Source organism: Mandrillus leucophaeus, unplaced genomic scaffold (genome assembly GCF_000951045.1).
Source record: "Mandrillus leucophaeus isolate KB7577 unplaced genomic scaffold, Mleu.le_1.0 Scaffold389, whole genome shotgun sequence".
NCBI lineage: Eukaryota > Metazoa > Chordata > Mammalia > Primates > Cercopithecidae > Mandrillus > Mandrillus leucophaeus.
Window position 1 is genome coordinate 1,564,591 of NW_012104131.1, and position 24,329 is coordinate 1,588,919.

The window sequence follows — 24,329 nt, forward strand, 5'->3', positions numbered from 1 at the left end:
TTAATTAAGGATACATCTTCCAATTCTAGTGAGGGTTATTGGTTTTTGTTTTTGTTTTCTGTCATTCCTCTTGTACTTCAAGGCTAGGATTTGGGATAGGTGTGTCCTTCTTCAAAAATGCCTCAGCTTATTTGAAGCCATGTCATGTGGATATATTATGCCCTACCCCTTCGTGGTACTGTCAACCATGAATCTATAGGTCATTTATCTTAATTCATTCCCTACATTAATTGAATACTTTAGTTCCTGTTGGTCTGTCTTTCTTTATACCTCTACTTGTATCACCCTATGGGTGACTTCATTATCGGTGCAGATAACTCCAGCATTCTGAGCTCTCAGTATTTGACCCACATTTCCTTCCCTCAACCACACATTCGCTAGTCATCACTAGAAACCATATCTTCTCTAACATCTTGATCACCTTAACCTCTCTGACTACCACCTCCTTTCCTAGCTCATTTATGCTAGTTCTTGCTCTCTAGAAATTTTTTTATATCTCTTCAGGACTTCTAAACAATTGATTTTGCTACTTGTTCACTATCATTCTCCTCTAGTCTATACTTTTATTCTTATCCAGAATGGTTTTAATATTTCATCATTGTAACAACTCTCTTTCACTGTCAATTCATGTGTCTGTTTTCCATCGTGCTTACCTAGAAAACCCCAAACCCTGGATAAACCAAAATATTTGCAACCACTACTTCTGCATCCAAACAATTGTCATGCTGGGCACATTCACCATCTTTCTGGGGATATCCTGTTTCCTCTCTCTCTTTCATATGTTAGGTCTCCTGTTTTGTGTATACTATAACTTCCTCTTTCTTGGTTAACTTCCTCATTTTGGAGGAGTACATTACACAGTAATGTTCTGGGGAATGGTTTAGGATGCATACAGTTTGTGAGACCTTTCTATCCAAAATACCTGTGTTCTACCCTCACAATTAGAAGGTTAGCTGAGTATAGATTTCTTGGATGGAATTTCTTTTTTCAGTATTTTAAAAGTTTTGTTTTTTTGTTTGTTTCTTTTTTTTCTAAATTTCAGTATTGAAAACTCCAGTCTATTTTTGATTCTTGATTCTTTGTTAGTATTTTATTATTTTCACTCCAAATACTTATAGATATCCTATTTGCCCCAATGTGTTAAATTTCACTGTAAGTCTTATATTACAGTATGCTTTACTGTGCTCTTTAAATACTCATGTATTTAAATTATGACAATCTTTTCCAAATATTTATTAATTTTATCCTTTGTAGTCTCAATTTCTTTCTGGGAATCTTATTATATCAGACCCTTAACATATTGATTCTCTAGTCTATATAGGAGGGAAGATTTCTGACCTATATTTCATCTCTTTGCATACTCCAGGATGTATTCTTAATGTACTCCTTTAAGCCTTCTGTTGAGTTTTTCTTTTCTGTCATTTGTAATTTCCAAGAGCACATTCTTGTTCTCTGAATTTTTCTTGTATACCACTATTATTTTGTGAATGTGATTTTTTTCTTTTGTCTTTCTGAGATTATCAATAAAAATATTAATGGTAGTTCTTTTTTGAAAGGTTTCATCTACTTGCATAGTCTATTTCCTCCAAGCTGCTTTTCCCCCCCTATTTACTCTCTGCATTTCATAACAGATGCTTTCCTCTAATGTCTGGTGATTTATAATTGTTTATATTGAACAGAGAATTGAATACGTACTAAAAGCTCTTTTGTCTGAGGAGGGCTTATTGACTATAGTCTTTCCTGTAGGCTGACCCAACTGCAGCCATTGTGCTGGAAAACAAAATGACAAGTTAGATCCCCAGAGAAAAATCTTCCAATCACCCTGGAAGGTGTAAACCCGAGTATCATTGGGCGAAGAGGACTGGGGATACATTTTCAACATAAGATTCTTGTCCTCAACTGTGCTGGTAGCCCCTGTTCTACAGATACTCTATTTTATCCTATCCAGTGAATGAATGTCTAAGCTTCCATTTGGGTGTGGGAGAGGAATGAGGAGTCTAACTGATTTGTAAATGGAGCATCAACTCCTTTTCCTCCCCAACTGTATCTTTCTTATTTTTGGAGGCTCCTGGTTCCACTAGTTCTTGATTCTTTCTATGGTTCTGTACTATGAAATGCATTACTACCCTGCTTTCTCCAATGATAGCTTTGGACTAACTACTAATTAATTTGCTTTCCAGGCTTCAAAACGGTGTTGTCATTAAATTTCTCCTACTATTCTCCCCATGGATATATATTTTTTTCCTATATCTTTACTGTCATTTTAATGGGATTTTGGAAGAGAGCAGAAGAAAATGAGATAGAATCTGATATTCTTGACAAGAAATCCCCATTAATTCTTCCATGACTTCCAATATATCTTCTGCCACAAACAACTTGCAAGTTGCTACATTCAATACCCCTTTTTCTGCCGTCATTTTCTTAATCTCTGCAGCATTTGAAACAATTGATTGTGCTACCACTTCTGAAATTTCTGAAACTCTTTTCCCCTCTGGGATTCTATGGCACCACAAGCTTCTATCTTCACCTCTGCTTCAAACTATCATTCAATCTCACATGGACTAAAATGATGTCTTAACTAATTGCTCTATTTTTGGGTCATTCCTCTAGTTGATTTTTTCACAGCAACTTAACTTTTTAAATAAGAAACAACATTGCTCCTCTGCTTTGTAACCTTCCAATGGCTCTCAAATTGTTCTTGGAGTAAAATTCTTGCTTCTGGTTATAGCCTGCAAGGACCTATATGACCCACTCCTTGCCAATTTCTCCTGCCTCATCTAGGACCACCTTATCTGTGCTGAGTGTGCTTCAGACAGAGTAGTTGCCTCCTGGATTTGTCTTATGTATCAAACTGATACTCGCTTTAGAGACTATGTTTTCTTTGTCTGGATGCCCCTAGTAACAGTATCTTTTACATGTTTCTGTTCTCTGCTCAAATAAAACACTCTGAGAAGAGACCATCTTCTTCTATAAAGTAACCCAATCGCTACTGAATCACCATGTTTATTTCCTTGTTACATTTACCACTACCTGAAATTTTATGTGTGAACTTATCTTTTGTCTCCATAAATGTCATCTTCACAAAAGCAAGATAAGAAATAATGAAATCCATATCATGTTCAAATTTAGGTAACTTCAGCATATCCTCAAAATAAAACAACACTATTTTTCAAGGATGTTTACAATAAACACAGAAGGTGCCAGTGAGGATGGGCCATGAGCATAGGAATGGAGGATGAAGAGAAAAATATGGGCAAAAATAAAAAAGGACAAAAAAGACAGATTTTTCTTAGACTGATGAAGAGCAACAACAAAAATTCTTGATAGGAAAAGTTTTCTGAGAGGATGCATTATTTCTTCAAAAGATATGTTACAGAAAACATAGGTGTATTTACAATATCCTATAGTACAAGAATAATGGAACCAAGAAATAGATGTACTAGTTCGCATAGCACACAATATATCTGTGAAACTCATTACTCAAAAGAGTTTATGTAAGTGGAAATTTTGAATAGACTCAACAAAATTGATGACAAATTCACAATCAATAAGAAAAAATAGAATGTATAGCATGTCCCCATATTTTCAGAGTCACATAGAAGAGAGCATCTTCCTAAACATATCCCTTTGATACTACATCAGTCATAGCATGTTCCCTCGAATGTTAGTTATTAGAGTATTTGCTTTTATTTAATATTATCATAATTTTATGATATTCCTTTAGAATCTCAGCTAATCATTGTGTAAAGTATTATGGGAGAAGTCTATTTTTTTTCCAGTGGATCTTTTGAAAATTTATCTCCTTTAAAACATGATGTTAACTGTGAAAAATACTTTTCTTTGAAAGCACAGGTGGAATTCATGGTGTCAAAAAAGTTATATTTAAGTATGTATTTTTAAAAAGAAGACCAAAAGCTTCTACTTGTTTGTAAAATCCTTGTTAACTAGGTGGAGCATTATTTCTGTTATTCTGTGTTAGAGTGCATTTATTATTTTATTTTTCCATCAGAGTCAGTATTGCCAGCAATAGAAATTAACTCTGGATGATTTAAGTGGAAAAGAAGTTTGTTGAAAGGATATTGAGTAGTTCACAGAGTCATTTGGAACACTAGAGAAAAGGCTTAAAAAATGGGCAGGCAGGATAAAACAAAGCGCGTAGCTTTGAAGCTAAAATTATGCTGCAGAACTTGACTGGTGAGGATATTCTTTCTGCCACCAGCAAACGCTAGATGAATGGTTTGTACCTCTCATTTCCCTGGTATTGGCATTGTTTGCTACTGACACTGGCTACTGGATGACCCCCCTACTATAGCTGTGACTAGATCCTCCAAGCAACTGCTACCATTATTGCTGCCAGAATGAATTCTCCACTGAGTGCTTCTTTTCTCACTAGTTCCCAAGTCAATATCCAAACTGAATTCAGAGTAACTGAGCCTATTCATGTGCCCTGCCCTCAAGGAATGGAGGCTATGAAAGCAAGTATCTGGCTTTGTAGCTTCTGCAGTTGAAGGTGGAAATTTCACAGGCACAGAAAGGGAGTTCAGATGCCAGGTGGCTAAGAAAAAAAAAAAAAATGACAAACAACTTCAGTACAAACCTTAGGATTTGAAAACCATAGCACTCTTTTCCTCACTATTTTTTCCTTTAAGCTGTAAACATTTAAATGATTATACACACATATAAATGCCATTCACTTAATCAGCAAGGAACTTTCTTGCTTTTCTTTTGTTGACTTTCAAACAGGTCAAAGATATTACTATATTTTTTATTTTGTTCTCTGTACAGTTAGATGGTATATTCATAATTTGTTTTCTCAGAACAGCAATTTTTATTGTTTTTTAATTAATTCTTTTTGCAAAATAATGTGTATATAATAAAATGACAGAATTTGAAAGTTCAGTTTAATGAGTTTTGACTTGTAGATATCCTTGTAACTGCCATCCAAAACGAGATCTAGAATATTTCCTTCATACCACAAAATGTGTTAGGTTGTATATTAATATTTTGTTTTCTCTGAGCAGCAATTTTTATTGTTTTTTTAAAATTAATTCTTATTGCAAAATAATTTATATATAATAAAATGCACAAAATTTGTTCAGTTTTTTTGACTTGCAGATATCCTTATAACTGCCACCCAAAACAAGATCTAGAATATTTCCTTCAAACCAGAAAGTGTTTTGCATCTCCCTCCACTCAAACTTTCAACCCTGAAAGCAACCATCCTGATTTTTATCAGCATGCATTAGCATCAATTATTCATTTGTTTCATCTAAATGGAATAATACATTATATATTTTTGTACCTGCTTTTGGTTGTTCATTATAATGTTTTTTGATATGAATCCGTGAGGTTTTTGTCTATTTGTGACTTTCTTTTCAATTGCTGAGTATTATTCCATATATAGATATACCACAGTTTCTTTGTCCATTCTTTCATTGACAGACATTTGAGTTATTTCAAATTTTTGAATATTTTGAATAAGGGGGCTATGATCATTCATATACAAGTCTCTTTATCTTTAAAAAAAGTGAAAACGTGGCGGGGCGTCGGGGCTCACACCTGTAATTCCAACGCTTTGGGAGGCCGAGGCCGGCGAATCACGAGGACGAGGTCAGGAGATGGAGGCCATCCTGGCTAGCACGGTGAAAACCCGTCTCTACTAAAAATACAAAAAATTAGCCGGGCGTGTTGGCGGCTGCCTGTAGTCCCAGCTACTCCGGAGGCTGAGACGAGAATGGTCTGAACCCAGGAGGCAGAGTTTGCAGTGAGCTGAGACCTCGCCACTGCACTCCAGCCTGGGCGACAGAGAGAGAGACTGTCTCAAAAAAAAAAAAAAAAGGGGGGAGAACATTAAAAGGTTTTAGTTTTTCACTGGAGAAAAAGTTCTACAATGAAATATCTTTAACATTTTCCAGTGAGAAATGTTTTCACTTTTTTTAAAGGTAGACACCTAGGAATGGATTCATGGATACCATGTATGTTTAACTTTAAAAGGTATTGCCATAGGTTTTTTTAAATGGTTGTAATATTTCACATTTCCACCAGCAATATTCCCAGGGGTTTCACATCCTTGCCAAAACTTGGTATTTTCAGTCTTTTTTATTTTAAACATTCTAGTGTGTATCTTGTGGTGGTTTTAATTGTTATTTCCCTGATAAGCACCTTTTTATGTTCATATTAAACAGTAATTTTTTTGGTAAAATGTTTACATATTATATGCATATTGATTGAGTAGATTTCTTCATTATTGATTTGCAGGTCATTGTATATTCTAAATACAAGTCCTTTTGTTAGATATTTGTATTGTAAATATTTGTATTGTAAAATATTTGTGTTGTAAATATTGTCTTCAAGTCTGAAGCTTGATTTTATTTCTTATAATATTTTTTAATGTGCAGAAGTTCTTATTTTTGATGCTGTGTTATTTATCAAGTTTTGTTTTATGTTTGGTGCTTTTTATGCTCTAAAGAAATCTTTGCCTATCCCAAACGTATGAAGACCTAGTTCAATGTTTTTTCTAGATGCTTTATTTTTCTAACTTTTATTTTAGGTCAATAATTAATCTTGAAATGTATTTTGTATATAGAGTGATGCAGGAGGTTGAGATTTGTTAATTTAATTTTCCATTGTTCAAACACCATTTGGGAACTTGCTTTCCCAAAGGAATTGTTATGGTTTGGCTGTGTCCCTACCCAAATCTCATCTTGAATTAGAGTTCCCATAATCTCCACATGTCCTGGAGATAATTGAATCATGGGAGCGGTTTCCTCCATCCTATTCTCGTGACAGTGAGTGAGTTCTTATGAGATCTGATGGTTTTACAAGGGACTTTTCCCCCTTTTGCTCTGCACTTCTCCTACCTGTCATCATGTGAAGAAGGATGCATTTACTTCCCCTCCTGCCATGCAATTAAACTACTTTCCTTTATAAATTACCCAGTCTCAGGCAGTTCTTTATAGCAATGTGAGAATGGACTAATATAGGAATTGTGTCGGTACCACTGTTAAAAATCAATGGATGCTATGCTTGTATGTGTCAATTTCTGAACCGACTCTTCTATTTTATTGGTCTAGATGTCTTTGCTTATGGGAACCGCAGTCTTGATTACTGTAGTTTTAAGAGGAAAATATTCACTGTTTTACCCTTAAGTGTGGTCTTTGCTATAGATTTTGCACTTATCAAATTCAGGAAATTTCCTTCTATTCCTAGTTTGAGAGTTTTTATCATGCATAAGTGTAGAATTTTGTCAAACATGTTTTCTGTTCAATTGAGTTCATGATAGGATCTTATCCTTTATCCTACTCATGTTGTGCTTTTCATGTGTGAAACCAACCTTTTGGGATAACCTACACTTGGTCATAAACAAGTATTCCTTTTATAACATAGGATTAAAAAAAGAATAATCTACTTGTCTGTCTGTGGAGATATTCCTATGCTTGACATTTTGTATAAATGGAATCATGTAATATATGGTTTTCTGTGACTGGCTTATTTAATTTAGGCACAGTGTTTTTAAGATTCATGCATATTGCAGCAAGTATCAGCATTTTTTCTTATGACCAAATGGTATTTCATTATATGGATAAGCCACATTTGTTTATTCATTAATCACCTGATGGACATTTGACACTTTTTGACTTTTATGAATAATTCTACTGTGTATACACAAAAACGTTAGTTCATAAGTTTTTGCTTGAATGCCTGTTTTTGTTTTGTTTTGTTGTTTTTTGAGACTGCGTCTGGCTCTGTTGCCCAGGCTAGAGTGCAGTGGCATGGTCTTGGCTCGCTGCAGCCTTGCCAGTCTCCCTCCTTAGCCTCCTGAGTAGCTGGGACTACAGGCACATGCCACCATACCCAGCTAATTTTTGTATTTTGTTTAGAGATGGAGTCTCACTTTGTCATCCATGCTGGTCTCTAAAACCTGAGCTCAAGCAATCCACCTGCCTTGGCCTCCCAAAGTGCTGGAATTACAGGCATGAGCCACCATACCTAGCTGAAAACATGCTTTTAATTCTGTTGAGTACATATCTAGGAGTGGAATTGCTGGGTCGTATGGTCTCTCTATATTTAATCACTTTAGGAATTACCTATTGTTTTCCAAAATGGCTGCACCATTGTACAACTCCACCAGCAATGTATGAGGGTTTTGATTTCTCCTCATCCTTACCAACACTTTTTATTATCTAACTTTTTTATTCTAGCCATCCTTGTGTGTTTGAATTGGTATCTCATTTGGGTTTATATTTGCATTTCTCTGATGAATAATTGTGTTAAACATCTTTCATGTGCTTATTGGTAATTTGTATATTTTCCTTGAAGAAATGTTTATTGTGATTATTTGCCTATTTTTAATTTGGATTGTCTTTTTTATTAGTAAGTTGTGTTATTTATATATTCTGGAAAGTCCCATATAAGAGATATGATTTGCAAATATTTTTTCCAATTCTGTGAAATTGTCATTTCACTTTCTTGGTGGTTTCCTTTGAAGGACAGGGTTTTAATTTTTATTAAGTTTGAATTATCATTTTTTTTTCTTTTGTTGTTCATACTCTTCATGCCATAGGTAAGAATCCTTTGCCAAATCTGAGGTCATGAAGATTTATGTCTATGTTTTCTTCAATGAATTTTTATAGTTTTCAGTTTTAAATTTAAGTCTTTGATGCATTTTAAGTTTGTTTTTGTATATGGTGTGAGGTAAAGGCTCAGCCTCATTATTTTGCATGGGGATATCCAATAGTCCCAGCCCCATTTGTTGAAAAGACTATTCTCCCATTTAATGGTTGTGGCACTCTTGTCAAAATCAGTTGACCATAGAAACATGGTCTCTCAATTCAATTCCATTTATCTATATTTTGTCCTTGTGCTAGCACCACACTATTTTAATTGTCATTGTTTTGGAGTAAATTTTGAAATTGAGAGGTGTGATTTTTTTCTACTTTGCTTTCTGTGTTTTCAAGATTGTTTTAGCTCTTATGTATCCTTTGCAATTTTATATGAACTTTACCATCAGCTTGTCAATTGCCACAATGATATCTGAGATTCTGATAGAGGTTGCCATTTTAACAATATTAAGTCTTCTGATCCATGAACATGGGATGTTTTTCCATTTATTGTAATACCTAATTTCTTTCAATAATGTTTTATAGTTTGCAGACTATAAATTTTGGACTTCTTTTGTTAAATTTATTCCTGTCTTTCTTTTTGCTGCAATTATAAATTTTCTTAGTTTTGTTTTTGAGTTTTTTTTTAATTCATTGCAAGTGTATAGAAATACAATTGATTTTTATATATTGATCTTGTAGTCTGAAACTTTGCTGAATTTTTAGATTTAATAGTTTGTTAGTGGATTCCTTAGGGCTTCCTATATATGAGATCATGCTATCTGTGTGTAGAAATAGTTTTACTTCTTTCTTTCTAATCTGGATACCTTTTATTTCTGTTCTCACTTAGTTGCCCTGACTACAACCTGCATTACAAATACTTTTTATATTTTGATTGATTTAATTTGTTAAGATTTTGTGGGGTACTTTTGTGTCTATATTTGTGAAAGATATTAGTTGGGAATTTTCTTATAATGTGCCAGGTTTTATTATCAAGGTTATGCTGGACATAGAACCATTTGGAAAGTTGTTTCCTCCACCTTTATTTTCTGAAAGATAATGTGTAATATAAATATTATTTCTTGGCTGATGCAGGGATTCATGCCTGAAACCCCAACACTTTGGGCGGCTGGGGCAGGAGGATCACCTGAGGCCGGGAGTTCAAGACCAGCCTCAGCAATATAGTGGGACTCCATCTCTTCCAAAAAAAAAAACCCACAAAAATTAGCCAGGCATGGTGGTGCATCCCTAAAGGTGGAAACTTGAGTAATTGGTTTTAAACCCTTTTTCTTGTTCAAAGCTGTAAATTCTCCTGTAATACTTCAGCTGCAGCACACCACAATTATGATATATGGTGTTTTTATTATCACTTTGTTCAAATTATTTTTCAGTTTATCTTTTCAACTCATGAACTCTTTACAAGTATATTGCTTAATTTCCAAATTTGACGATATTCTAAATATCTTATTTTTGGTTTTTTTTCCAACTTTTAGTTTAGATTCAGTGAGTACATGTGCAGGTTTGTTACATGAGTAAATTGTATGTCATGAGGGTAACGCTTTTCTGCTTGTCTTTTTTGTTATTGATCTCGTACTGAGTGTTGTGTATGAAAAACAGTAGAGACTGACAATGTTTATCTACAGAAAAGGGTATGCTCCTCTGTTAAGCTGCTGGAGTTGGGTGAATCTAATCTGTTCTTAAGCAACATTTGAATTTTTTATAACTTTAATAAGATTCAGCTCACTATTGTATAAAGACATTCTGAGGGCAGAATTAGGGTCTTCAGCAGAGCTTGAGGATTGTTCATCAGTGAGATTTCAGATCTCCTTATACTTTATGGCACAGACACCTGTTTTTCAAATCATGGAAGAGGTCTTTCTGTTTTATAACTAGACTGTCCAACTCTCTAGGTCACTTGGGAGTTATATTTTCTCTGCAGTATGGCCCCCACTTTTCTGCAACTTGGGGTACTTCTCTTGGCCTTTCACTCAACTTTCAATGGGCAGCAGGTGAAGTTCTAGTGCATATCAGAGGGACTTCTCTCAGGTTGCCTGCCCTACCCCTAGACTGATACCTGAGATGGCTTCAGGATATGTCAGTCAACTCTACTGCCCCAACTTCCAAACTTTGGTAGATTGCTGCAAAGCACTTGGAGAAACACCTTCCCTCTTGTGGTAACAAGTATATTTTTCAGCTGCCTTGCGTGCACCTAGCCTTTATTAGGCCATCCAGCGGCAATTTTTAGAAGACGTGTAGTACCGATTTTGTTTCAATACATACTTTTATTGAGAATCATAAATTCTTCACTCCCTATTCTTGCCAATTATTTTCCTCTCCCTGTGTCTTTGTGGAGAAGGCGAGACTCCAGTTTAAATGAAAGAATAGATGTTCTCTGCCATATTAAAAAAGCACAAATTAATATTTTTATGTTTTTAAGCTGCATGCTAAGCACATTTTCTACTCCTTTCTAAAAATCTCATTAGTTTTAAAGTGCTATGACTCTGGGATCTTTGAGTACTTGGAGATGCTGAGTATGAAGAATGTTTACATTTTTATTTTATAACCTATTTTTATAACAGATTCTTTACTTGGACACATTTTTATCTATTTCCATTGGAATAATCCACTGAAAATGTTTCAGAAATTATTTGTTCTGGTGCTTATTTCTTAAACTGTATTTTTATATGGGCTTTTATATTGAAACTGCTTTTGGTTAATAACTTACAGAGTTGAATACATCATTTGCCCACTGAAAGCCTACGATGACTTTCTTGTTTTTGAGACAAGGTTTTTCTCTGTCACCCAAGCTGGAGTGTGAGGAGGCAACCATGGCTCACTGCAGCCTCAACCTCCCACCTCAGCTTCCCAAGTAGCTGGGATCACAGGTGTGCACCATCACATCTGGCTAATTTTAAAATTTTTTAAATTTTTTTTCTTTTTTTTAGAGATGAGATCTCACTATATTGCTCAGGCTGGTCTCAAATTCCTGGTTTCAAGCGATCCTCTTGCGTTTGCCCACAAGGTGCTGGGATTACAGGCACTAGCATCCATGCCCAGCTACAGTGGCTTTCTACTCTTTGTTCAGATAATGTCCAAAAGCTCCAGTGTCATAATTTGGCCTCTAGTTTTGTTTTTTTTTTTTTTTTAAGGGATTTTTTTCCCCTCACTATATTCCTTCGCGTCACTTACATCTAATGTACTGACCTCATTATTCCCTGAAATGCCATTCAATTTTACACTACCATATTTTGCCTATTGTTTATTACTTTCCTTAATGTTTGAAATCTATGGTCTTCTAGGCCCATTTAAATTACCTCTTGTGTAAAACTATTTTTCTAGGCATTGTTTATATTTTTAATTGCCCACTAAGATAAAGGAGTAACTATTACATTTTTTAAATTCTTGGATTCTCAATATTTAGTTTACAGTGATTAGCATCTCTTATCGGCTTGAATAAATATTTGTGGCATGAAAGTTCACACACACACACACACACACACATACACACACACACACAGGCACACTTCATTATTTTTTTGCCTGAATCATTTTGGGATCATAGGAGTTTTAGTCAGCATGTCCCATGATTCCTAACACCCCATAGTACATTTCATACAAAAAACACTCTCCCACGTAATAGAGATACCACTATCTAAAATCAAGTAATAAACATTGATACAATACTAGCATCCAATTATTCCAAAGATCTCATCCAAATATTCCTGTTCCCATAATGTTTCTTTCTCCTTCTTGTTCTAGAACTCAAAACAGGATCATGCATTGCATTTGGTTGTCATATATTTTAGTCTCCTTCAACATGGAGTGACTTGACAGTCTTTTCCTTGACTTTCATCTAGTTTTCAGTTTTAGAGCATAAGCCATGTCAATCAACCTGGAGCCATCTAATATTTCCTCTGTTCACAATCAGGCCATACATTCTTATCAGGAATAGCACTGAAATGATACTGTACTTCCAGTAGTATATCAGGAATCCTTCAATGTTAATTCATCTAACTCTGGAGATGTTAACATTGACAACCTGTTCAAGTTGGTGTCTGACATGTTCCCGGACCATAGGTCCACCATTTTCCCCTTTGTGAGTGAAAGTGTTTTTTGGGGAGATACTCAAGACTGTGCAAATATATAATTCTTCATCAAATTTCTGCCCACTGGCTTTGGTATCCACTGATGACTCCTACCTGATTCAACTTCCTCTCTGACACATGTCATCTTCTACATTAGTTCGTTGGCATTATACTGCAAGAATTTTTTCCTTTAATTCATTTATTTATTCATTATGGTCTGATGGATTCCTACTTTATTCAATGGGTTATAATCTGGTTACTATCATCATTTATTCTGATACTTCATTTGTCTCAGATTTGGCCAAGAGAGCCTCTTCAAGCTAAGTTCTGTGGGTTTATTTTGCGTGTTTCCATCATTCTTAGAACATTTCCATACTTTCGGGCTAATTTTGTACTTTCCCTGTACCAACCTTGGAATCAACCATTTCTCTCTGCAGTCTGGTTCCTTTTAGTAGAGGCATTTATAAATCCAGATCTGGGTGCTTAGTATACTCATTACTACCAGGCTGACAGAGCTGGGTTTATAGATCATCTATCTCTATATATCTCCATCTAATTATAAAAGTATATCTATCTATCTATATATATATATGTTTCATCTGTACCTTTCTCCCTCCCTCCTCTTTCTCAATGACAGCCTAATACCTTAGCCTTCTGCATTTTCATATATATATATATATGTATTTTTTTTTTTTTTTTTTTTTTTTTTTTTTTTTTTTTTTTTTTTTTTCTGAGACAGAGTCTTGCTCTGTCATGTAGGCTGGAGTGCAGTGGTGAGATCTCGGCTCACTATAGCCTCTGCCTCCAGGGTTTAAGCAATTTTCCTGCCGCAGCCTCCTGAGTAGATGGGATTACAGGCACGTGCCACCACAATAGGCTAATTTTTGTATTTTTAGTAGAGACAGCATTTCGCCATGTTGGCCAGGCTGGTCTCGAACTCCTGACCTCAAGTGATTCACCCACCTTGTCCTCCGGAAGTGCTGGGATTATAGGCATGAGCCAAAGCACTGGCTCATTTGCATTTTTATAAATCCCTTCTCTGACAGTGAGAAACCTGGCTCTCATTATCTTCAATATTTGCTTATTTCCTTAATCCCCCTGCATGTAACCAATCTACTGACTATGTCATCAGCTTTTTTTTGGCTCCTGACCTCACGACTATCTCCTCAGCCATTTTCTCCTTGTTCTTCTAACTTCCTCAGCCCCCAGTCACCTCCAAGCAAAGGGAAAAGAAAAGGAGAAAGAAAGGGCCAAGAGGAAACACCCTCCTTTTTTAAAGAAAAAAAAATTGTATTTTTGGTCAAATTTTATCTGCATCGCTGTAGTTGAGCATAGAAGAGGTGTACTGAATACATTTTAAAATGGCACTAAATATAAGGGACGTTTTGATTGCTTTGTAAAGATTACGTATATAAAAATCAGGAAAACATTTGCAACATGTGAATCAGTTTCCCGATTCCACTACACAAATTACCACACAATAGGTGGCTTAAAGCAACATAAATCTGTTTATCTTACAGTTCTGCAGATCAGAAGTCTGAAATGAGTCTCATTTGACAAAAATCGAGATGCTGGCAGAGCTGTGTTCTTCTGCAAGCTCGAAGAGCGAATCTATTTCTTTGCTGTTTCCAGCTTCTAGAGCCCCCCAGCATTTCTTGGTTTGTGGCTCCATTCCTCCATCTTTAAGCCAGCAGTGCAGCACCTTCAAGCCTCTCTCTGACTCTGATCCCTCCTCCACCTCTCTCCTACTTCTAAGAACCTTATAATTCCATTTAGTCCACTGGATAATCCAAAGTAATCTCCCTATTTTAGGTCAGTTGATCAGCAACCTCAGTTCCATCTATAACCTCCATTCCCTTTTGTCATGTAACATAAGATATTCAGACGCTTTATGAGGACTAAGATGTGGACATTGGGGGAAGTCTTATTCTGCCTGCCACAAGTGAGACAGACAAAAGTTTGAAATCTTTAATTATATGACCTCATAAATACATAAGAATAATAATACCCTAACAGAAAAAAAACCATTGATAAGCAATTAATAAAAGAAAAAGTAGAAAATGGGTAAAAACTTTAAAAATGTTTAATCACGCTAGTAGTTAAAGAAATGCAAGTTTGGCCGGGCGCGGTGGCTCAAGCCTGTAATCCCAGCACTTTGGGAGGCCGAGACGGGCGGATCACGAGGTCAGGAGATCGAGACCATCCTGGCTAACACAGTGAAACCCCGTCTCTACTAAAAATACAAAAACTTAGCCGGGCGATGTGGCAGGCGCCTGTAGTCCCAGCTACTCGGGAGGCTGAGGCAGGAGAATGGCGTGAACCTGGGAGGCGGAGCTTGCAGTGAGCTGAGATTGCGCCACTGAACTCCAGCCTAGGTGACAGAGCGAGACTCCGTCTCAAAAAAAAAAAGAAATGCAAGTTAGAGAAAATATGAAACACAAATTTTCACTGATCAAATTGGCAGAGATTTTTTTTTTCTTCTTCATTATGTTCAGTGCTGGCAAAGAATGAGAGAAAATGACACTCATTCATTGCTGGCAGGAATGGAAACTGACATTACTTTTCTGGGTGGCAATTTAGCAATATATATTAATGGCCTTAAAATTGTACAAACCATTTTGCTCAACAATCCTAGTTCTAGAAATTTATCCTAGCATTAAAAAAGAGGATATTTGCAACATTTTAACAGAAGAATATTTGTCAGGGGTTTGTTCAGTGGAAGATTGGAAAAAATACAAACACTTATTGGAATGAGACTGCTTTAATGTATTTTCATATATTATGAAATAATATAATTTTCATATGGAAATTTTTACATATAAAACATGTATGGTATAAAAATAGTAAAAAATATTTGTGTGTGTTTGGAATCATGGCTAAACCCTTAACAAGTTCAATTCTCTCATTTACAAAACACCCAGTCTTCTGAAAAAAAAGTTTTTTTATTTATTTTGCATTATGATTTTACTACATGCTTAGAGATTCATATACGGACATTAAACATTATGGCTTTAGAAGTGTAATTATTGAAATGGGTAGATACCCAGGATATGTTGAATGAAACAAATCAGGTAAAAGACCAGAATATTCAGAATTATTTTATTTAAAAATACATGAATTCAGGGAGGATGTGCAGCATTATAACCTGCTTAATTCTGGATGGTGAGGTAATGTCCGATATTTTAATGTCTTTTTTTTTCTTTTTACTAACTTTAATTTTATGGCTTACTTTAAAACAGCATAGGGGCTTATCTTGAAAGTTATAGTTAGAAAAGTTTAATTAAAAGCTACTAGCTTTTTCTGTTAATATTTTGTAGACCTGCTGTTCACCTCCTAATTATGAAAGTAAAAACAATTTCCAGTTGTGTTATAAAAAGTAGAAGATAATTAAATCATATTTTTAATTTATGTAGTACCATGCACATGTGTTTGTTTCTAGGCATAAAGTAAAGTGAAAAGTACCACTTTTTGTAACACCATTATTTCACATGTATCCACGTGGAAAGGTCTCCTCACCTGTGCAAATGACACAGTAACTGAAATGTCATGAGACGCCGCATGCCTGAAGCTAGAAAAATGCAAGGAGCACTCACAGAACTTCTTCTTTAACGGAAGAGACACTCAAAATTCTTTATTTCCAATAAATTTGGAATAACAAGAACACATATTCTGCCTTACAATTTTTAAATATTGGTATTTAATGTTAATGAGGTTTGTCCACATTTATAAAATAAAACAAATATCAGATGATACTGTTATTATTAGTAAAATTAATAAAATAATTTTTTCCCTCGAAGAACATCCAGTTTAATGAGGAAGAGGGACAGCTGTTGCTATGATCACAGTAGGAGGGAGAGCTGTTGATAGGGGTTAGCACAGAGTGCACAGGGAGTTAAAAGGTTGACCCTGGTCATTGCATGTGGGTGTCAGAAAAGTTCTGCTGGAAGAGGAAACCCTGAGCTGCATTTTGAAGGACAACTCAGAGTTTGCCTGGCTGACTGCCCTTCAGCTTCCCATTAGTAATCTGGAGTTTCTTCTTCAGATAGGCAAAAGAGGGTGATCTTCCACCTACTCTGAAGAGCAGGAGGTGGGCTGTGGTGAATTCAGAAGCAGAGAAGGCAGAGTTGTCACCTCTCCTGGCCTTATGGTTGGAGACCTCCAGCTCCAGATTCACATTCACAGACCACCTCGATGCCCTGCCTCAGAGAGCCCTACATCCCCAGTCTCTCTCCTTCTGACTTCCCTGCAAATGACTTTTGTAAACTCCCAGGGAAACTGAAGCCGTGCTGTAACGGAGAGCCTCTGTCAGCTCATCTTCTGGGAGATGTCCTCTCTTAGTGGCAATGTTGATCTTTCTGTTACTCCACTAGGCTTGTGATTGCTCCAAGTTGTTTTTTTTTTTTTTTTTCCCGAACTAAATGTATGTATTTTCAGGGAGAAATAGGTAATAAAACTCTAAAGAACAGTAAGAGTTGGACTAACCCACAAGACAGTGATTAACAGTAAACTAGGAACATGGTTACCTCAGAATGTGGAAGGACACGAGCATGACAGTACACACAAAGACTTCAAAAATACATTCTATTTATTAAAGTGGATGCACAGCTGTTCACTGTATTACTATTATTTACCGTGAAGACATAATTTATGTAGTCTTCTGTATATAGGAAGCATTTAATAATGAAAAGGAACAAGGTTAGATGAAGAAGGCAGAAATAACATTTTAGGCAGGGAGAATAAGTCTTCTCTGGAGGGCGGAGGCCAGATTGATGTGTGACCGAGGACAAGTGACAAAGAGAAGGTGGAGAGTGAGACACCATCCAAGGAGGGAAAAGTGGCGGTGGCGGAGGGCATGCACATCACAGGGGTGGTTTGCTTTCCTTACCATTATTTAATTCTTATTTTCTCTAAAATAGTCTGCTTGTCTATATCCTAAAGCATTTATGATAAATACTAGTTTATTTGCATCATAAGAGGCATTGCCAAGCAAAATGCTTTGTAAATTAGATGTGGAACTTAGGATTAGTTAGAAGCACCTACCGGATATTAAGGCTATATACAGTCAAGGCAACAAGCATTGAACAAATGTAGCATAAAAGGATTTGCAATGTGTTTCAATCAGAGAGCATTTAATGGAGTGATAAGGGAACCACGGGAATTGTGTGTTTATGTAATAAATAGTAGAATTCAAAAGAAGTTGCCACTGTTTCAGTTAGGAAAGGCTTAGTAGAGGAGATAGGATTACCAGCCATTTGACAGAAACAGGAGAGTTTGAACTGGTGGGAACAAAATGTTTCGGCCTTTGAATTATTTGTGGTCATGTTGCTATTTTGACTATTACGGAGCAGGAGCTGCCTGCATGGTGATTTCCCAAGCCTGCAATGGATTGTCCAGGAATGCTCCACTGTGGCTTTCACCTCCTCTATGGCAGTCCTTTCTCCAAACCACAAAACCCAAATGAATGTGCTTTTCTTCTAAATGGGCTTGGCCTTAAATACAAAACCAAAAATTTTGGTTAAAGAAGAGTCAACGTTTTGATGGCATTTATATTTTTGGTTTTTATTTTTTAAGTGCAGCAGCAAAGATAAACTAACTTTCTCCATCTGTGCCTACATGCCTCCATAGTTAACCTAAAAGTAGACACCATGGTTCTCCTCATGTTCACTGCTCGTTCTTGTCTACTTGCTACTTATTTTTAGATCTGTTTCTCTCAACAGTGGAATTGTGCCTGCCCTTTGGCATTCAAATTTATTTTGTGATGAGAGAAGAGAAAAAGTTACCAAAAGCCTTATGAGTCAATGTTCAGTAAAGATAGTTTTCAACATCTTCTCACCTAGCTCTGTTTTCTGCTTCTATTTTTAAGGCTATTGTTTATTTGCATTGCCCTTCTTCCTCTCCCATGTCCCGAGGTCCTCTTGTTCTTTTACACTGACTAACAAAAGGTTCTACATTTGAAAAGACTCTGATAAATTCCTCCAAGAGGGGACTTGACATAATATACTACCCCCACCGTCTCATTGTTAATTACAGGAAAATTTTGCCTATACTGTCAAGAAGATCAAGGATATAATTATAGGGGGAAGTTTGAAGAATTGTTTAAATTGACTCTAGTGATGGAGTCAATTTATTTATTATTGATAAAAATTGTATCCTATTATGCTAGTGGTAAGATGGAATTATTTTTTCTATTCTGTATGTAGAAAGTGCTTGTTATATGAAGAGAGTATCCAGCTAAATAATGCAGGAAAAATATTATAGAGACAGGTAAGTTAATTAACAAAATTACTACTACATTTTTTGAGACAGGATTTTGCTCTGTTGCCCAAGCTGAAGTATAGTAATGCAATCATGGCTCACAGCAGCCTCGGCCTCCTGGGCTCAAGCAATCCTCCTGCCTCAGCCTCCCAAGTATCTGGAACTACAGGCACATGTCACTATGCCTGGCTAATTTTTGCTTTATTTTTGTAGAGATGGCATCTCACTGTGTTAACCAGGCTGGTTTTGAACTCCTGGGCTCAAGTGATCCGCCTGCCTGGGCCTACCAAAGTGATGAGATTATAAGCATGAGCCACTTTGGCCAATTGTTGTTTTTATTAACTTTTGTGACATTTTTGAGATTTCAAAATGTGTTTGTTGAGATTTAAATGATCATTTTCAGTATTTATTTTTACAATTTATTTTGTGTTCTCATTTTTTTAAATGAGAAACTCCCAAATTATATAATCTTCAGCTTCCATACCACTTATCTGCCTTTGGTTGTCAAGAAAGTGAACAATTGCAAGTTAAATGAAAAGATCGTATTTCAGTACCTACACAGGAAGATGAAATATAGCTGATCTTACGCTGTGTTTATCATGTTTTTGGTTCTGCTTCATTAACCCATCTTTTTTTATTTACTGCTATTATCACAGAACATTCTTTCAAATAGTCAAGTTCATGTTCAAATAGTCAAGTTCACTGTTGCACTTATTCCTTTCAGAGCCTCAGCCACCCTCTTAATTCAGAGCTGTGCTTTTTGATGAGCTGGAAACTTGCCCAGTGGGCATTACCCTTGTGTACCCATTTGATACAGTACTTCCATGAACTGATGTTTAATAAATATTTAATAAAATGTGTTCAGCTAAATTAGGTCAGCAGCTAAGGCAGAAGAAGAGCTGTATTTTTAAAAATACTGGAGTGGCTTTAAATGTTGAAAAGCATTAGAAAGCAAAGGCTCTGGTAGAGTGGACAATAGTTACTCTGTTCTTGTTTTCAGAGAAGTCCAGAAGCTGCTCCAAATTTCTAAGGAGATGTTCCAGCTATTAGAAACTGGAACTAAATGTTGATCTGAAAGCCCAGGGAGAGATGTTATGAGCCTTTATCCTTCAGAGGGTCTGGAGACTCACCCAGCTAGCAGGTTTTGGATCCATGGTGATTTGGAGGATTTAGTGGTGAAGGGCATCATTTCCAGACCATACGCTCAAATGATTCAAGGAAAAAGATGTTTGAGAGTTAAAGCAAACAAGGTAAAATGTAATATTTGGGGGATTTGAGTGAAGGGTTAATGAAAATTTTCTGTACTACTTAGTCAGCTTGGACTAGTATATTAAAAGAAAACACATACACACACCATAGATTAGGGGGCTTTTGAATAATAGAAATGTATTTCTCACAGCTACAGAGTCTGGGAGCTTAAGGTCAGGGTGCCAGCATGGTTGGGTTGTGGTGAGCATCCTCTTCTAAGGGGCAGGGTGCCATCTTCTCATTGTATCCTCACGTGACAAAAGAAGTCAAGAGAGCTCTCTGGGGTCCCATATATAACTGCACTAATCCTACTTATGAGGGCTCCACCCTGATGACTTCATTGCCTCCCCAAAGCCCTACTCCCTAATACATTAAACTGCGGATTAGGATTTCAACATATGAATTTGGAAGGGATACAAACATCCCATCCATAAAAGTACTCTTACAACTTTTCTGTAAATTTGAAAGTATGTAAAAATAAAACACGGAGAGCAAACAACAGCTACAACAAACTAAAAACAAAACAAAAATAAAACAACCATGGATTTCTATTTTTAAACCTTACTTTTCCCTTAGTATAATGAAGATATCATGACATAAACTTAATTTAAATAGAGGAATGGATCCACCTCTCGGACATGTTATGTTACTGAAACCTGGGCATTATTGAGTTTTTTTGGTTACAAATTATTATTAAGTGCTTCCTATTTAGGGGAATTGGGATTGCATGAAGGACGGGAATTTGAGTTTTTTAGGACTTGATAATTCAGTTTCACGTTTCAGAAAACCATGAATACTATAAGAGGTAGTGCCCCTCAAGTTATTTTAAAAAGTGGGATAATATTAGAGTCTCTGGCATTCTTGTCTATAGCTTGATTTGTTCTTTAGTTTTTTATACTGCCTAATATTCCCTAAATTTTATATGTATCTTGAGTTATAGCTTCCATCATAAAATAAGATAGGTATCATTGAGATGATAAAAAGTTATGAATGAAATAAAGCCTTTTTTCTAAACTTAGTTGAGACTTTGGCACTGTGTTGAGGAAATAAAAGATTTGTTTAAGTGGAGGAGAGTTTTGGTTGGGGTGTGGCTGGCCTACTTGTACTATATCTGTGAGGGTGCTGTGGTCCAGAGGAGAAGGATGGAGAAAACAATGAGAGATGGAAAAAAGACAAGGAAACATGCAAATGCGTTTTCCTTAGACTGCTCTACGTGCAGGAAATGTAGGACTCGTTTGTTTCTTCTTTAGGTGCAGTCTTTCTTCTCCCCATGACTTTCTATTTCCAGAATTTTTTTTTTTTTTTTTTAATTGAGATAGAATCTTGCTCTGTTGCCGGGCTGGAGTGCAGTGGCGTGATCTCGGCTCACTGCAACCTCCGCCTCCCGGGTTCACGCCATTCTCCTGCCTCAGCCTCCCGAGTAGCTGGGACTACAGCGCCCGCCACCACGCCCATCTCATTTTTGTATTTTTAGTAGAGATGAGGTTTCACCTTGTTAGCCAGGATGGTCTCCATTTCCTGACCTCGTGATCTGCCCACATCTGCCTCCCAACGTGCTGGGATGATAGGCGTGAGCCACTGCGCCTGGCCTCTATTTCAAGAATTTAAGATAGGACTATTTGAACTTTTCTTCTGCTGTTATTTCAAATAGATTTTTTAAATCATATCATAAAAATCTAAAAGCATATTAACCATTTCAACCACTTACTACATCTCCTAAAATAGATTTATATGGCTCTAAGCAACTAATTTAGAGATAATTTTAGAAACAAAGACTGCAAACTAAGAAATGCGTTGTGCACATGTCACTTTGAATCAACACCTCTTTCAGTAGTGCACATACTAAATTAGGTACAGCCGTACAAGAGGAAAGTTGATCTTGATACAAGAGGAAATTGAGTCTTAAGTTTCATCTCTCATACACCTGTAGCATTTGACCAAGTGTACCTGAAGCAAATCCTTACCTTCTTTGTGCTTGACATAATGTTCTTTAGCAGCTTATTCTTACGATCCTGACTGAATTTCCTGTTCAATTATTTAACATCATTTCTATCTCAGTAGTCAAGCTATGTATATTCTAACTATCTTTCACGTTCATTTTTTGGTCTTCCTGGAAAAGAAATAAAAAATTATCTCATTTCTGGCAAAGAATAAAAAAAATACAGCATTGTTTTTCTCTATATGGGCAATCATAAGGATCCTTGAAGACCAAGTTTCCAAGTTTCCAACCTGGATATCTGAAGTGCATTCCAGAATCTGTATTCTCAAATAACATCTTTATCCAGCTAAGTTTGGGGAACACTGCCCGCGGAAAGAGGAAACTGGATAAAATCCAACTTCTAGCCAAGAGGAAATCCCAAATGGTGCTGAATCCTTAAGTCAATCATGCAGTGAAAAACCTTCATGAACTGTTATCCAACTAAATGAGAATTCTTATTTTGTTTTCCCTAATGTTTTTTTCTTTAGATAATTTTTTTTTACCTAATTTCTTTCACTCACACCTACCCGTAACAGAGTTATAGCTGAAACAGAAATTTAAAGAGAGAAAAATCAGCTAACATTTATTGTTCCCTTATTGTGGGCAATGTTTTGTTTGTAATCTTCAAACAGCTCTGTAGGCCTATATTACTGGCTCTGTTTTCCCCACTTGGGAAAGCCTCAGTGAGAGATGGGAGAGACTCAGATAAGTCAAACACCTTGGCCAAGTTTTTCCTGAAGGTGAGTGGCAGAGCTAGGATTTGAATTTAGATGGGTGTGACTACTCATAAGTGCTGCTAAAATGTAGTTTCCTGGGGAGCAATATAGATTCAGACCTTATCTTTTCTATCTGTGATAGCAATGAGACTACTACACAAATGATGAGCTTAAAACCATGCAAAAATTTAGCATAAAATGTTTATTATGTTTCATTTAGTATTGCAGGAAGAATAAAGACATCTAAGGGATTCTGATTAATCTTGAACTAGTTTAACACATTCATTGAGTTAAATTAGTTTCTGGAATCTAGACTTGCTTCTGATAATTACTATTAAAATGAGTATGCTTGTAGTTTGCCAGATTTTCTTTAAAACTTTTTAAAAAGTAAAATAAAGGGTTCTGATACTGGAGGACCTGGTAACTCCTCAAGAAAGTTCTTCCCCATGTCACACATCTTCCCGTGACACATGCTACTTCCTGAGGAGCCAGTCCCCTGGGAACTGAACTTCAGCCCTAGTCTACCATGTGACAGGCACTGTGTCAGCATCAGTCACACAATCAGTCATAACAGGCAATGTCTTGGCCTCATGGAATTCACACTCCCAAAAGGAAGAGATAATCAGCAAACAAACAAATGAGAAATATCAGATGATGACGATTACGAAAGCTATAAAATAAGGTAACAGGCAATGCAATAGAAAGTAACTGAGTGGGCCGGGTGCCGTGGCTGACACCTGTAATCTCAGAACTTTGGGAGGCCCAGGCGGGAGGATCTCTTGAGCTCAGGAGCTCAAGACCAGCCTGGGCAATGTGGTGAAACTCCATCTCTTCAAAAATACCAAAATTAGCCAGGTGTGGTGGCGTACCTGTAGTCCCAGCTATTTGGGGGGTTAAGGTGGGAGGGTCGCTTGAGCCTGGGAGGTCCAAAGTGCAGTGAGCCCTGTTTGTGCCACTGTACTCCAGCCTGGGTGACAGAATCAGATTCTGTCTCAAAAACAAAAGAAATATATATATATATATATATATATATATATATATATAAAAGGAGAAAGTAACTGGGTGCAGCGAACTGCATAGCCAACCAAGGACTCTCAGAGAGCTGAGCGACAAGAAGGAGGCAGTCATTGACCATCCAGGTAAGCATTTTTGGAGCTGCAAGAGTGGTCCCTCCACCCATTTCCGGATGAAGTCCTAAGTTTGATTGCTGTGAGGGAGGAGATCTACAGTGGGACTGATAACCTGAGGTATACAAATAAATCTATGAAAAGGGGCAAGATACTAGCTAGTATCTGGGAAATATAGCCCAACTTCTGGACTCTTATTTTAATTTAAACGGCTATGTTCTCTACAATAAAAAAAAAAAAAAAAAAGAAAGAAAAAAAAACTATTAAAAATGGGCAAAAGATTTAAATGGCCATTTTTTAAAAAAAAAAAAAAAAAAAAA